Below are 14,623 nucleotides of genomic sequence, written 5' to 3' on the forward strand. Positions count from 1 at the left end.
GTCAGCATCCAGAACCATCTCATGGCTTCTGAGATTGCTTATCAGAGCTTCAAGACTCAGAGTCTTGAGATTTTGAGCTTCCTCTATTGCAGTGACCTTGGGTCTCCAAGCAATAGGAAGACTTCTCAGAATCTTCTGAACATGGTCATAGGTGGAATAACTTCTCTTAAGAGCTTTAAGACCAGATACAAGGATTTGAAACCTTGTAAACATAGTCTCAATGTTTTCATCTTGTTGCATAGTGAATAGTTCATATTGCCTTATCAAAAGACTAGCTTTAGCCTCTTGAACCTTTTCATTACCATCATAGGTAGCACACATAGAGTCAAAGATAGATTTAGCAGTAGACTTGTTCTCTATTCTGACATAATCCTCATGTCTAATAGCACCAACAACAATGTCCTTTACTCTATGATGCTTAGTGTAGGTTTTTAAGTTAGCTGGTGTGAGTAACTTTCTATGCTCAATGGACAATCTTCCATGTTCATTTAAGTTTTCAAAAGTTACTCCCAGCTCAACCAAATCCCACAACTCATGATCAATAGCAGTAATATTGCTATACAGTCTTTCCTTCCACCACTCAAATAATGATGCATCACCATTGAATATAGGGGCTTTTCTATTGCCACTATGTTCATGTGATTCATTACTCAAGTAGTCATAACCAAAAGCATTTCTAGGACCACCACCAGCTCCACTGGCCTCTTCACCGGTTGTTCTAGTGCTACTATCGTCTCCTCCAGACATAGTGTTCTCACAAGATCTTTACTGTCTCACTGTTAAGTGAAAGTAACAGACCAGAGCTCTAGATACCAATTGAAGGTGTGAAAACACAAGAAGGGGGGGGGGGGTTGAATTGTGTTTTAGCTAAGTTAAAACTTTTTCAAGTTCTTAACTCAACTACGTTAGCAGCGGATAAATAACACAAACAATTTATACTGGTTCCTCTCACAAAACGAGAGTAGTCCAGTCCCCTTGCACTTCCAAGGGATTTCACTATAATCACACAAGATTACACCTGCTCAAGCACACAAGCAAGAGACTTCTCAACAATGCTCAAGCACACAAGCTTAAGACTTCACACTTAAGCACACAAGCTTAAGTTTCCTCAAGTAATAGTAAAGTATATGAAGATATACAAATGCTCTTAGATGAACCTAAAGAGAGCAAATACAAATAGTACAGAGTATTTGACTAAAGTGCAAAAACACTTGATAAGAGGTTCAGAGCTTGTATACACAGAATTCAGAGATTGTTCAGCGCACGTTCAATTCTTGATAATATGTTGTATTTGTTGTAGCTGAATCTTCTAGTATATATACCACCAGAAAAGAGTCGTTGCAAAAAGAACCGTTGGAGTTGATAATCTTTTGTCTTCAAGCAGTCTGTCCTGATGCAGTTTGGTTGTATCCAAAACTAAGAAAGAGTTTCAGGTACTTTGACTACTGCAGAGTGGACTTTCCTTATTCAGCTAACAAAACTGAAGACCCACGTTCTCAAGTTAGGACAGACAAAGCGAGAGTAGCTGAACTGATCAGGCTTGAAAGGTCCTTTTCTTCATTGGTAGAAGAGTTGACTAACAAAGGGAATCTTCACAGATTTCAAGAAGCTCTTCAGAGTTTGATGAAGCTTGTAGTCACTTAAGAAGTTCTGAAGTTTTCATCCTCTGAATGTTGTAACTTCTGAAGTCCAACATCTTCTGAGCGCTTATGAACTTCTGAATTCACATTCTCTGAGCTTCACTCAGAGCTTGTCTGATGCGTATATCTGCGCACTTAAAATAAATTTTTAGTCCTTCCAATTGTTTATTAATACTTTGTTATCATCAAAACCTTTATAGATTTAGGGGCAAACATTTTTAAATCAATTTTGTTCCAACACTACCTCTTAATAAAAAATTATTTTTTATTGACAAAAACTTAAATAGTTCCCATGAGCATAATTCAATAACTTATATGTATTTTTGGTTCCCATATTTTACTAAATCAGCAATTTTGGTCCCTTTATTTTCTTTTCCGCAATTTTGGTCCATATTTTTAAAAATTTATATATTTGACCCTTTTATTTTGGCCTTTAATTTTGATGATTTATCACCTCATTAAATGACATGGTATTCTTATGTGGGTGCCATATAAAATATAATTTTTTTTATGTACAAAAAAGAATTATAATTTTTTTTATTTATTTAAATATAATGGTTGTGATTCTGTGCACTTGCAGAGCCACCATCACTGTAAAAAAAAATCATCACAAAATATAAAATTATCCAAACAAGGAAAAAAAAACTATTATTACAAAGACAAATTAAGACTACTGGTAGTCCAAGGCCTCATCACAACTGCATCAGAAGCCAAAACCGGCTTATAAAGTGAGGATTGCCTATAATTTATAAACATCCATATCCAAGAATAATATACCAAGAATTCCCTAACTAGTCAGCACTCAGCAGCACCTTCCCTTACTTAAGGTATGCTGAAGAATAATATACCAATGCTACTGCAGGACAATCTGATTCCAAGATAATGCCCAACCTTGAATCAGACCGTTGTGACTGTGGTGTTATGATGGCCTAGATATTGTTTCATAAAGAAAATATTTCATCATTTAATTTACATTGATCCGCTCCGATCATAGTTAAATCGATCTGAATTCACTATAGACTATAGACCTCCCCGAAATACGAAATCATCACTATCATCATAACAATTTTTAATCAATCAATAAAACATTAAACCTATTTAGGTTGGTTTAGGGTGTAGGCTTGGAGCCTTGAGTGTGTTCCTCTCAAGGTCCGAGGTTCGATTTCTCATGATGTCAATTTTAATGGGTTAGTCCTTACATAACCTTACTTTGACTTTAAATGGATACCCGCAAGTGGGCGGTAGGATTGACACTTAATAATGAAAAGTTCCATTAAGTTAGGAAAATAGAATGAAAGTTTTAAAAGAACATACATTCCAAATTAATTATACAAACAATGTAACAAAGAACATATACATTCCTCTAATAGAAAAGGGCTTTATAAACAACACTTTATTACAAAAACAAATAAAAGAGATATACTTCCCTATTTTGATTGTGATATATCTATGAATCCTTCTTAATCTTCTAGTTCTGGTGATTCAATGATGACTTGTTCGATATGTGAAATCTTGTGCCAATCCTTTCCTACTTTTGGATGATATCTTCTGCATAATTCAGCACAACCTTTAATTTTCAAATATTCAAGGTTTTTGAGTTGATGCAGTTCATCGGGGAGCGAAAGCAATTTCGGACAATTATCAATGCTAATTGTTTCTAGACATGTTAGAGTTGACAGCCACTCAGGAAGCTCATCAAGATTGTCACAATCTTCAAGTATCAATGATTGTAATGTGGTCACACATTCTTGCAACCATTGAGGAAAACTCACTAGTTGAGGTAAAGATACTAGACATAGCCACTTCAGTTTTAAATTGGAGATGTCACTGTCATGGTCCAATGAAAATTTCATCTTATTGCAACTATCAATCAACAAACTTTCTAAGTTTGGAATAGCATGAAATGGCAAAGATTTTAGATTCCCACAAGAAGAAACATGCAACAATTTAAGATTCGGAAGTTGTATTCCTTCAAACAATGACTCCAAATAATCACAAGAATAGAAAGATATAAGTTCTAGAGAAGTCAATTTTGCAATCTCTTTGTCTGGAAAATTAGATTGCATTGTGGTTATATGTAATTGTCGAAGGCTGATCAAGTTTCCTATTCCATTAGGTAGTGTTTGAAGATTTGTGCATCCATTGAGTTTCAAAGTGTGGAGATTCTGAAGTTTGCACACTGAATTAGGAAGACTCTTCAATTCTTTATTACACTCAAGATTGAGACATCTCAAATGTTTTAATTTACCAATGGAGTGGGGTAAACTCACATATGTGGAGTCAGTTATTTGCAAAATCCGCACAAATTTACACCTGGACACAAAAGTATACAAGAAAGCTTCGTTATTGGCTCCTATAGGAAAAGATATTGTTCTCAATCGAGTCGGAATTGATGTTTGGCCAAGAAGATCACTTTTAATAAATGACAAATGGAGGACATTCTCAAATATAATTTCATTATGCAATTTCACCAATTGAAATTCATCTTTTGCGACATATAATGCAAGATCATGCACCAAATCATGCAATTTAAAGACGCAAGCATTACCCAAGTAAATAAAATCTTGAAGAAAAGATCTTGACAGTAGATCACACAAAAGTTGATTGCCAACATCATCTATTGTTTGACCCTTTTTTGGTGATGGAAGAAAACCAAGTGCCTCCCATAACACAGTAACATGATAATTAGTAAATTGAAAGTCCTTTTCAAAGAGGGAGAAACAAGCAAAACATGGCCTTAAATAAGAAGGCAATTGATCATAACTTAATTTGAGAGCAAGTAATATGTCATCCTCCTTCTTTAAAAGCCCATTTGACAAATACAGATAGAGAATCCACTCTAGAAAGCCCTTGCAAAATGTAAGATGAGGAGGTAACCATCACATTAGCTACAGTGTGGCTGCGAGTAGTCACTAAGACTTTGCTTCCTTCACCACCTGCAACTCCTTGTATTATATCTTTCAATTCTTCCCATCTAAAACGATCCTCGTTTCATACATCATCCAAGATAAGCAAGAACTTTTGACCAGAAAGTGTGTTTCTTAGATAATTTTGTAGTTGATCCACATCGAAGTTTTTAAAGTTCTCTTGGTGAATTGGGATGGGATCAAAAGCACTAGCAGAGTTAAGGATTTTAACAAGCACATGCTTAAGTTCAAAATCATCAGAGACACATACCCACATCTTCAATGGAAAAGAGTCAACTACACTCTTATCATTAAATACACATTTTGCAAGAGTAGTCTTTCCCAAGCCTCCAATTCCAACAATAGGAATAACAGATAGATTTTTATCACCACCATCTTGCAATAAGAGGTCAATGATTTTTTGTTTGTCATGTTCCCTTCCGATCACATCAGATTCATTGACATGGGAATGAGTCATTTCCCGCGTTTGCACAACGCCATTATCACTTTCATTGATTTGAAGGCCAAAATTAAGCCTTTCAACAGCAACCTTATTGAATCTTTGTTTAATATCTTTGATTTGATGAGCCATTTTAATGCGATAAACAATAGGATTAGAACTTGAGCAATAACGACGTACCTTCCTTGTGAAGCTACCTGAAGTGTTGACAACGTGCTTTCTTAATGCCTCGCACTCAAAATCGTCAATTATGTCGTCTGCATCATTGAAGACACGCTTGATCTGTCGCAGCCATTCACGGAGTTGATGATTCTGCCGCTGCTTTTGTTCGGCATCTAGGAGCACAGCTTTGATGAGTGATACAGTGTTTTTTATATCTCGTACATCGTCATAGATACCAAGTGCAAGAGATGCTTCTTCAACAGCACGAGAAGCAATCTTACCGATGAATGACTCAGCAAGACTAAAGAGGAGTGATTCAGCCATTTGAAATGGTTTTGATATGGAACTTGAGAGGAAGAAGGAAAAGGTGAAAGCAAACAATAAAATGGTAGTTACTTGAAGTGGAGAGAAAGAGGAACGAGCCAGTAGAAGTTATTCATTAATTCATATATACCTGTATAACTATAAAGTAATCGAGCAACTTGCAATTAGTAAATTCTAAATTACATGTGAACTAATAAAGAATTTATAAATTTGTTTATTGTTACTACTGGGATTTCGTTTTGCTATGTATACAATAAGACAAAGATAAACGTCAGCTGACCCATTTTAAATAATTTGACATTTTGATTTGAATAAGGCAAAGATACCCTACCAATAATCTGACGTTTTAATTTTTTCACCCCATTTTAAATACTCCTTCTTCCCATAATGAACAGTTATGTTGACGTTTCATTTTATCATTAATATTTTTAAAATCGCGGGCTACCCGACCCTAAACAGGTCAAGCATGAACCAGACCCTTGTAAATGTGGAGTTATGATGGAATCTTGCTCTTTAAGTCATCGTGTTGCTTTCGGACCCCCAAAAACTCATAAATATCCTTGATTTTGGGGCCAGGATGTTTTGGATTCTACAATCCGAATTGACAAAAATTTCGGAATATAAATTCTAAAAACGTTTAGATTCGGTTTTCTATCTTCCGAAAACATTTAGATTCGTAAAATACCTTACGAAATTATGTTTATGTAGCTGAAACCCAGAGTTTGCTGCTCTGTTTATGCTTTGTTTCTGATGACCTATTCGCAAGTGTACGAATGCGTCTAGTAGTAATATAAAAAGTTGTCGATCCACAGGGATTGCATTAAATTCGCATGGATATCGTATTTGAACAAACAATTTTTAAGCATAATTTGGGGGTGAATTTTCAAAAGGAGTTACTATTTCTTAGTTTCAAGATTTTTGGAACGATTGAGAGTTTTCGGATCGAACTAATTCACAAGCTACAGGCGGAATCACACACAATAGAACCGGTTAATCTATTCAATGTTAAATCGATTGTAAGTGGATTCAATCTCTTGCAATCCACTTCTCTCAATCAATCACAATTCCTTAATCTCTTAAGTGAATTGTGATTCATTGAGGATTGAAACACAGGATTCAATTAACATAATCAAGAACATTCAATCTCTTAAACATACATTGATTACTCAGAATTCTAAGGTCTACAATTAAACCATATTCTCACATGCATTCAATTGATCAAATCATTTGTGTAATCAGCTACAAAACACAAAAGCATTAAACACATAAGAAGTTCTGAATTGAATACATTAAACCGATTACAATTGATTAGTGATTAGTGTGCCATAATCTTGCACTTGATCACCAATTGGCTTTCATCTTCCATGATCTTCATCATCTTCAGCTAAAAGAGTAGAGGAAAGTACAAGATGGAGCTTAATTCTCAGTTCTGGATCCCAAAAAACGTCCAACCCTGCACCAGAAAACATAACAGGTATTTATAATAAACGTACCTGCGCCATGCGCAGGCCCCTGCGCCATGGCGCAAAGAGGCAGTTACAGCTGCGCTGTGGCGCAGGCCTCTTGCGCTGCGGCGCAGCTTCCAGATCAAGAATTCATCTCCCAGGTGTTCATCATGCGCCATGCGCAGCTCTCCTGCGCCATGGCGCAGTTCACAGTGTTGGAATCCTAATCAAGGCTCTATTGCGCCATGCGCAGCTATACTGCGCCATGGCACAGGCACCAGTGGAAGTCACTCTCAAGAAAGACCAACAATGCGCCATGCGCAGCCTAATGGCGCCATGTCGCAGCCTTCAGGGGAAACTGGGTCTGAAAAGGGATCAAGATTGCGCCATGCGCAACCTCCTGCACCCTGGCGCAGTATGAACCCAGTTTTTCCCTGTTTTGCTTGTGCAACACTCAATCTAAAGTTCGGCTATATTATGATCATTCTACTCAACTTCTTAACATTATTTCCTAAAAATCACCTTAAAAATGCTCAGATAACATGTCATGATGAGGATTCATCAGTTTCTTTTTCTGATTTTGCGATCTGTTCATAATAATATTTTCACAGCTTATTTGGCACCATATTTTGTAATAATAGTATAAGCTGGAATCAATTGGCAATAAGTTATACAAATTTAGATTTATAATAACGGTGCTGTTAAACAGCGTACCAGGTGTACTGGTTGAGGAAGGAAAAATACTTCTCTAGGCACACTCACATAAAGAAGCAAAAAATTAAAGAGAAATAGTTAAAATGATATTGATTGATGTGACTTAATTATTTTTCTTTTATTTTTTTAGATTTATGTATGTGTGCCTAAATAAAATTAATTTGGGCTTGTGCCCATAGAAGAATACCTCGTTGAGGAAGATTAAATGTTCATGGCCACTATTATTTCTTGATAGCTACAAACTAATTTTATCATTTCCTTGATATCAGCAAAACAAAATGGAAATACCTTTTCAATTGCAACCAACACACGCTCGTCCTTAGCCACCTCCATATTACTTTTTTTTTAACAATTGCAACACATATAGCTTTTCTTCTTTCACGATGGGAACAAACAAAAATTTGAATCACGATGGAAAACATACATTCACGATGGGAACAAACAAAAATTTGAAGAAACAGAACAAACAAAACAAACAAAAATTTGAGCTTGAATATATAGAAACAGAACAAACAAAAAATTGAAGAAAGGAAAGAGAGAAAAAGAGTAACCGTGAAAGAGATGCAGCACCTGCGTGAGAGAAAGAGAGATGGCTGATTGTGTGGTGGAGATGATGGTGTACGGCGGTCGGTTTTGGCGGAGCGATTTGGGATGGCGGTTTGGTAATGTGAAAGAAAAGGGAAAACTAAAAGACGCATGTATACAACTCAAAAGAAAGAAATTAGTCCTTGTAGAACACTCTTTCTTATTTTTAATTTTTTAATTAATGAATTTAGTTTTTCTCTTCTATTCATGTAAAGTAAGTTGGTCCCATGAACATTTAATCTTCCTTAACAAGTGCACCACTGTTTAACATTGACCTTGTAATAATAGTCATGTAGTGATATAAGTTGATATAAGTTGTGATTGTGACTGCTCATTTGTATATCAAGCAAGTCAACTTTGAATATGTCTTAATGATTGTAAAAAACTAGTATTTCTCAAGAACACAATGATAATAATTTACAAACTCTGCAATATAAATGATGCAACAATGTTATCTATTTTATTTAAGCTTTTAAAATTGAGTATTTTTTTATTTTAAATAAATGCATATTATGCTATTTATTGTTCTTTTAAAAAAAATTAATTGTTATTATAAAAAAATTAATTTAAAAGTAACCAAAAAATATTTAAAAAAGAAAGTGTTGCTATAACAGATAAGCAATAATGTTGTCTAAAATTAAATGCAAAACGCTGCCAATATTACCCAACATGCCAATAACGTTCCTATTACTGTAATCGTTGCCTAATTTGATAATCGTACTCTGAATGTATAGACATCTTGTAATAATATTCTTATCAGACCTAATTTTAACGAAAGGGTCATGGAGTTAGATTAAAACTACCGATTTTAACTGTAGATTTTGAATTTTATCAATCCGACCGTTCAATATCACCTAAATGGACTAACAAACAATTGAGAATCAAAATTTTGATAATCAAACTTCGAATGTATAGACATATTGTAATAACGGTCTTATCTGAGACTTGGTGTTTATGAAAGGGCCATTAAGTTTGACAAAATCGTTCGATTTTGACTACGAATTTCAAATTTTATCATTCTGACCGTTCAATATCACATAATTGGACTGACAAACAAATGAGAATATGAATTTTGATATTCAGACTTTTGAATGTATATCCGAAACTTTTTTTATCCAAAAATAATTTTAAAGAATAAATAAAATTATAAACAGAAACACATTTACACATGTAACAGAAAAAAAACACTTTACACAATTTCACAGTTTTTTTTTTTTCATTATAAAAAAAAGAAACCACAGTTTTTTAATAAAATTATTACAAAATTTTAGTTTAGAAAAATCCCAAAAGAGGAAAAAGTAGAGTCTTAACTGTGACTGATGTAGAGGAGAGAGAATTGAGTTGGAAGTAAAAATCAAGTGGGGAAGGTGCATGCTATTAGAGATCAATCTAAGGGTGATTGTTCCTTGTCCATCATGGACCATTTGGAGCACTAGTCCATATTAGAATTTGTCTTGATTGATTACATTTTCTTATCGTGTACAACCTATATGATTATAAATAAACTACTCAATGAATATACAGAAAAATACATCTTCTATATAGTAGAGATGCATTTGTGATTCTTATCAACTTTCATTCATGGCTAAATAAGGTTCAATTGGTCGAAGAAATTAACTATTCTTTCTCATCTTGTCGTTGTTCGGCATAATCGAATGTCAAATTACTAGTAATCCTTTATTTTATTTTTCCTACCCCAAAAGTTTTCAATTGAAATTTCATCCTGAAATGTGAACCATTAAATCCGAATCTCTAAACAATGAAAATAGATATATGATTTGCGACGATTGGACAAAATCCGTCAAATTAGAGTCATTTTAAGTTGTGACTATTGGTGTTGACTTGGGACCTTAAAGTGTGCTTCTCTTAAAGTTTTAGATTTGATTCTCGTGATGCATATTGGTGGATTAATTAGTCTTTGACCAAAAAAAATCAACTAAACATTAAGGAATTTTCAACAAAATAAACTTTTTTTATTTTTGACAAACAAATGCCACTGCTACACAAAGCAAAAAGCTGAATAAATAATTCTATATGTATAAGCATCATTGCAAATTTGCAATCTCTTTTCTACAAAATAAAAAGTTCAATTAAGTTAGGACTCTCAGTATACAAAATAAAACTTTTTGTTAGAAACTCTCAAAAAAAGATTTTGTTTTATAACTGTGAAGTTATGGTTTATTTAGAAAGTGAAATAAACCAACTTCCATAAAAGACCACAAAATAGGAAAATAGAATGAAAAATGCAAGATACACTTCCAGTTTTAAAAGAACATACATTCTCAAATTAATGATACGAAACAATGTAGCAAAGAAAATATACATTCCTCCAATATAAAAAGGAGTTTTATAAACAACACTTAATTACAAAAATAAAATAAAAATAAGAGAGATACATGTATTGACTGAGATATCTATGAATCCTTCTTAATCTTCTAGTTCTGGTGATTTAATGATGACTTGTTTGATATGTGAAATCTTGTGCCAATCCTTTCCTACTTTTGGATGATATCTTCTGCATAATTCATCACAACCTACAATCTCCAAATATTCAAGGTTTTTGAGTTGATGCAGGTCATCGGGGAGCGAAAACAATTTCCGACAATCAACAATGACAATTGTTTTTAAACATATTAGAGTTGACAGCCACTCAGGAAGCTCTTCAAGATTGCCACAATTAACAAGTCCCAATGATTGTAATGTGGTCACACATCCTTGCAACCATTGGGGAAAACTCACTAATTGAGGTAAAGATCCTAGACATAGGAACTTCAGCTTTAAATTGGAGATGTCATATTCATGGTTCAATGAAAATTTTATCTTATTGCAATTCATAATAAACAAACTCTCTAAGTTTGGAATAGCATGAAATGGCAAAGATTTTAGATTCCCACAAGAAGTAACATTCAAGAATTTAAGATTCGGAAGTTGTATTCCTTCAAACAATGACTCCAAATAATCACAAGAATAGAAAGATATAAGTTCTAGAGAAGTCAATTTTGCAATCTCTTTGTCTGGAAAATTAGACTGCATTGTGGTTATATGTAATTGTCGAAGGCTGATCAAGTTTCCTATTCCATTAGGTAATGTTTGAAGATTTCTGCATCCATTGAGTTTCAAAGTTTGGAGATTCTGAAGTTTGAATACTGAATTAGGAAGACTCTTCAATTCTTCATTACACTCCAGATTGAGACATCTCAAATGTTTTAATTTACCAATGGAGTGGGGTAAACTCACATATTTAGAATGAGTTATTCGCAAAATCCGAAGGAATTTACACCTTGACACCAAAGAATACAAGAAACCTTCGCTGTTGGCTCCTCGAGGAAAAAGTATGCTTCTCAATCCAGTAGGAACTGGTGTTTGGCTAAGAAGATCATTTTTAAGAAATGACAAATGGAAGACATTCTCAAATATATTTTCATTATGCAATTTCACCAATTGAAATTCATCTTTTGCGACATATAACGCAAGATCATGCACCAAATCATGCAATTTAAAGACGCAAGCATTACCATAGTCAATAAAATCTTGAAGAAAAGATCTTGACAGTAGATCATGCAAAAGTTGATTGCCAACATCATCTATTGTTTGACCCCTTTTTGGTGAAGGAAGAAAACCAAGTGCCTCCCATAACACAGTAACATGATAATTAGTAAAATCAAAGTCCTTTTCAAAGAGGGAGAAACAAGCAAAACATGATTTTAAATAAGAAGGCAATTGATCATAACTTAATTTGATAGCAGGCAAAATGTCATCCTCTTTTTGTGGTAAATTCCAAATCTCATTGTCCCTAACAAACTTCCAATCTTCTATATCAACTTTTAAGAACAATGAACTCCCCAATGTTCTTAAGGCTAAAGGAAGTCCTCCGCATTTTTGCACAATTTCTTTTCCAATCTCCATTAATTCTGGATAATTTTCCAATTCTCCTTCTTTAAAAGCCCATTTGACAAATACAGATTGGGAATCCACTCTTGAAAGCCCTTGCAAAATGTGAGAAGAGGAAGTACCCATCATGTTAGCTACAGTGTGGCTGCGAGTAGTCACTAAGACTTTACTTCCTTCAGCACCTGCAACTCCTTGTATTATATCTTTCAGTTCTTCCCATTTGACACGATCCTCATTCCATACATCATCCAAGACGAGCAAGAACTTTTGACCAACAAGTGTGTTTCTTAGATGATTTTGTAGTTGGTCCACATCATAGTTTTCTTGGTGAATTTGGTTGGAATTAGCAGAGTTGAGGATTTTAAGGAGCACATGCTTAAGTTCAAAATGATCAGAGACACACACCCACATCTTCAATGGAAAAGACTGAACTACACTCTTATCATTAAATACACATTTTGCAAGAGTAGTCTTTCCCAAGCCTCCAATTCCAAGAATAGGAATAACAGAGAGACTTTTTTTATCACCACCATCATCTTGTAATAAGAGATTGATGATTTTTTGTTTGTCATGTTCCCTTCCTATCACATCAGACTCATTTACATTGGAATGAGTCATTTCCCGCCTTTGCACAAGGCGGTTATCACTTTCATTGATTTGAAGGCCAAAATTAAGCCTATTATCAGCAACCTTATTGAATCTCTCTTTAAGATGTTTGATTTGATGAGACATTTTAAGGCGATAAACAATGGGATTAGAACTTGAGCAATAACGACGTACCTTCCTTGTGAAGCTACCTGAAGTGTTGACAACGTGCTTTCTTAATGCCTCGCACTCAAAATCGTCAATTATGTCTTCTGCATCATTGAAGACACGCTTGATCTGTCGCAGCCATTCACGGAGTTGATGATTCTGCCGCTGCTTTTGTTCGGCATCTAGGAGCACAGCTTTGATGAGTGATACGGTGTTTTTGATATCTCGTAAATCGTCATAGACACCAAGAGCAAGAGATGCTTCTTGAACAGCACGAGAAGCAATCTTACCGATGAATGACTCAGCAAGACCAAAGAGGAGTGATTCAGCCATGGGAATTGAGAAGATGAAAGGGAAAGGTGAAAGCAAACAATAAAAGTGTAGTTACTTACTTCAAGTGTGGAGAGGAAGAGGAACGAGGGAGGAACGAGGGAGGAACGAGACAAAGTACAAACAAAGTCTAGTCAGTCAACGATTAGAAACATGCTAAGGTCGGATGCACACTGTTCATATTGGGGTCACTACCGACAATGCTGATGAGCTAACAACACTGTTTGGCTTTATAAATTGTATTCACATTATGAGCTGGAATCGCAATAAGTTATACAAATTTAGATTTATAATAAAGAAAATTCTATACTCCTACTTTCTCTTTCTTTTTATTTACTGAGATGATAAAAGACAAGTAGCCAACCACGGAAATGGATCATGTGCAGTCAAAATTTCAATGCAGTTGATTTATAGCCGTCCGATCACAATCGAACGGTTTAAATAAATTCAGTTAATAAATACAGTTTTAAATCATAACCGTCTGATCTTGATTGGACGGCTATAAATGAACTGACTGCATGACTGCACCCAAAAATCGAATGCATGGAATCCTGGTCCAGCCAACCACCCCTACTTTCTCTTTCTTTTTCTTTTTAATTAGAAATAGAGCGCCATGGAATTAGAGCTGGGTATGCGGGCTAGCCCCCCGTTTAACCCACCCCGCATAAACCCGCATATTAAATGGGGCGAACAAGCCCGTCGGCAAATATAAACGAGTTATAATATTAAGGCCGAGTACGATCCGCATAAGTCCGCGGGTTAAACGGTTAACCCGCGGACAATTACCAAAAAAAATAAAAAATCATTTTTTTCAAAAAATAAACTAAATTAGTAAAATATTGATATAATGAAAGCTTAAAAAAATATATTATTAATAATTTTATGTTATAACATATAAATTGTAACTAACAAATAAAAATAAATAAAGTTTGTGATATCATTGAGTTTATCTATCTTCTCTTTGTAAGTAATGCAACTAAAATCAAATTCAACGGATTCTTATCGTCATTTTTTTACCGTCCATTTTAGTGAGAAAAACTTTCCACATGTACCCAAAAAAGCATAAAAAGATTAACAGATTGAACTTAACTAAATCACATCAAGGTAACCAAATTATTCAAAATATAATAGCGGAAAATACCCCCAAGAAAAATAACTACCCATTTAAACATGTATCTTTTAAATACTAGCAAATATATATACAGCTAAGACAAAGTAAAAGATAGTGAAACCTGATGTTTTGTGTTGTTGTCTACTTGATTAAAATTGGAGTGTGTTGTTGCTTTTTATAATTAGGGTTTAGACTAAGTTTTTTTTTTTTTGCCGCTAAAAAAGTTGAATTTGGACATGGATCAAGTTATTTATATATGATAAATTTTGTAATTAATTATATAAAAAAAAGCAGGCGGGCCA

The 14,623-nt window shown here is 34.4% G+C and overlaps 2 pseudogenes; both read right to left on the reverse strand.

Moving 5' to 3' along the window:
* Nucleotides 1-3,021: 3,021 nt before the first annotated feature.
* Nucleotides 3,022-5,863, reverse strand: LOC123895518 (annotated as a pseudogene).
* A 4,635-nt stretch (nt 5,864-10,498) lies between these two features.
* Nucleotides 10,499-13,329, reverse strand: LOC123895519 (annotated as a pseudogene).
* Nucleotides 13,330-14,623: the final 1,294 nt, after the last annotated feature.

This window comes from Trifolium pratense, linkage group LG7 (genome assembly GCF_020283565.1).
Source record: "Trifolium pratense cultivar HEN17-A07 linkage group LG7, ARS_RC_1.1, whole genome shotgun sequence".
In the NCBI taxonomy this organism is placed as follows: domain Eukaryota; kingdom Viridiplantae; phylum Streptophyta; class Magnoliopsida; order Fabales; family Fabaceae; genus Trifolium; species Trifolium pratense.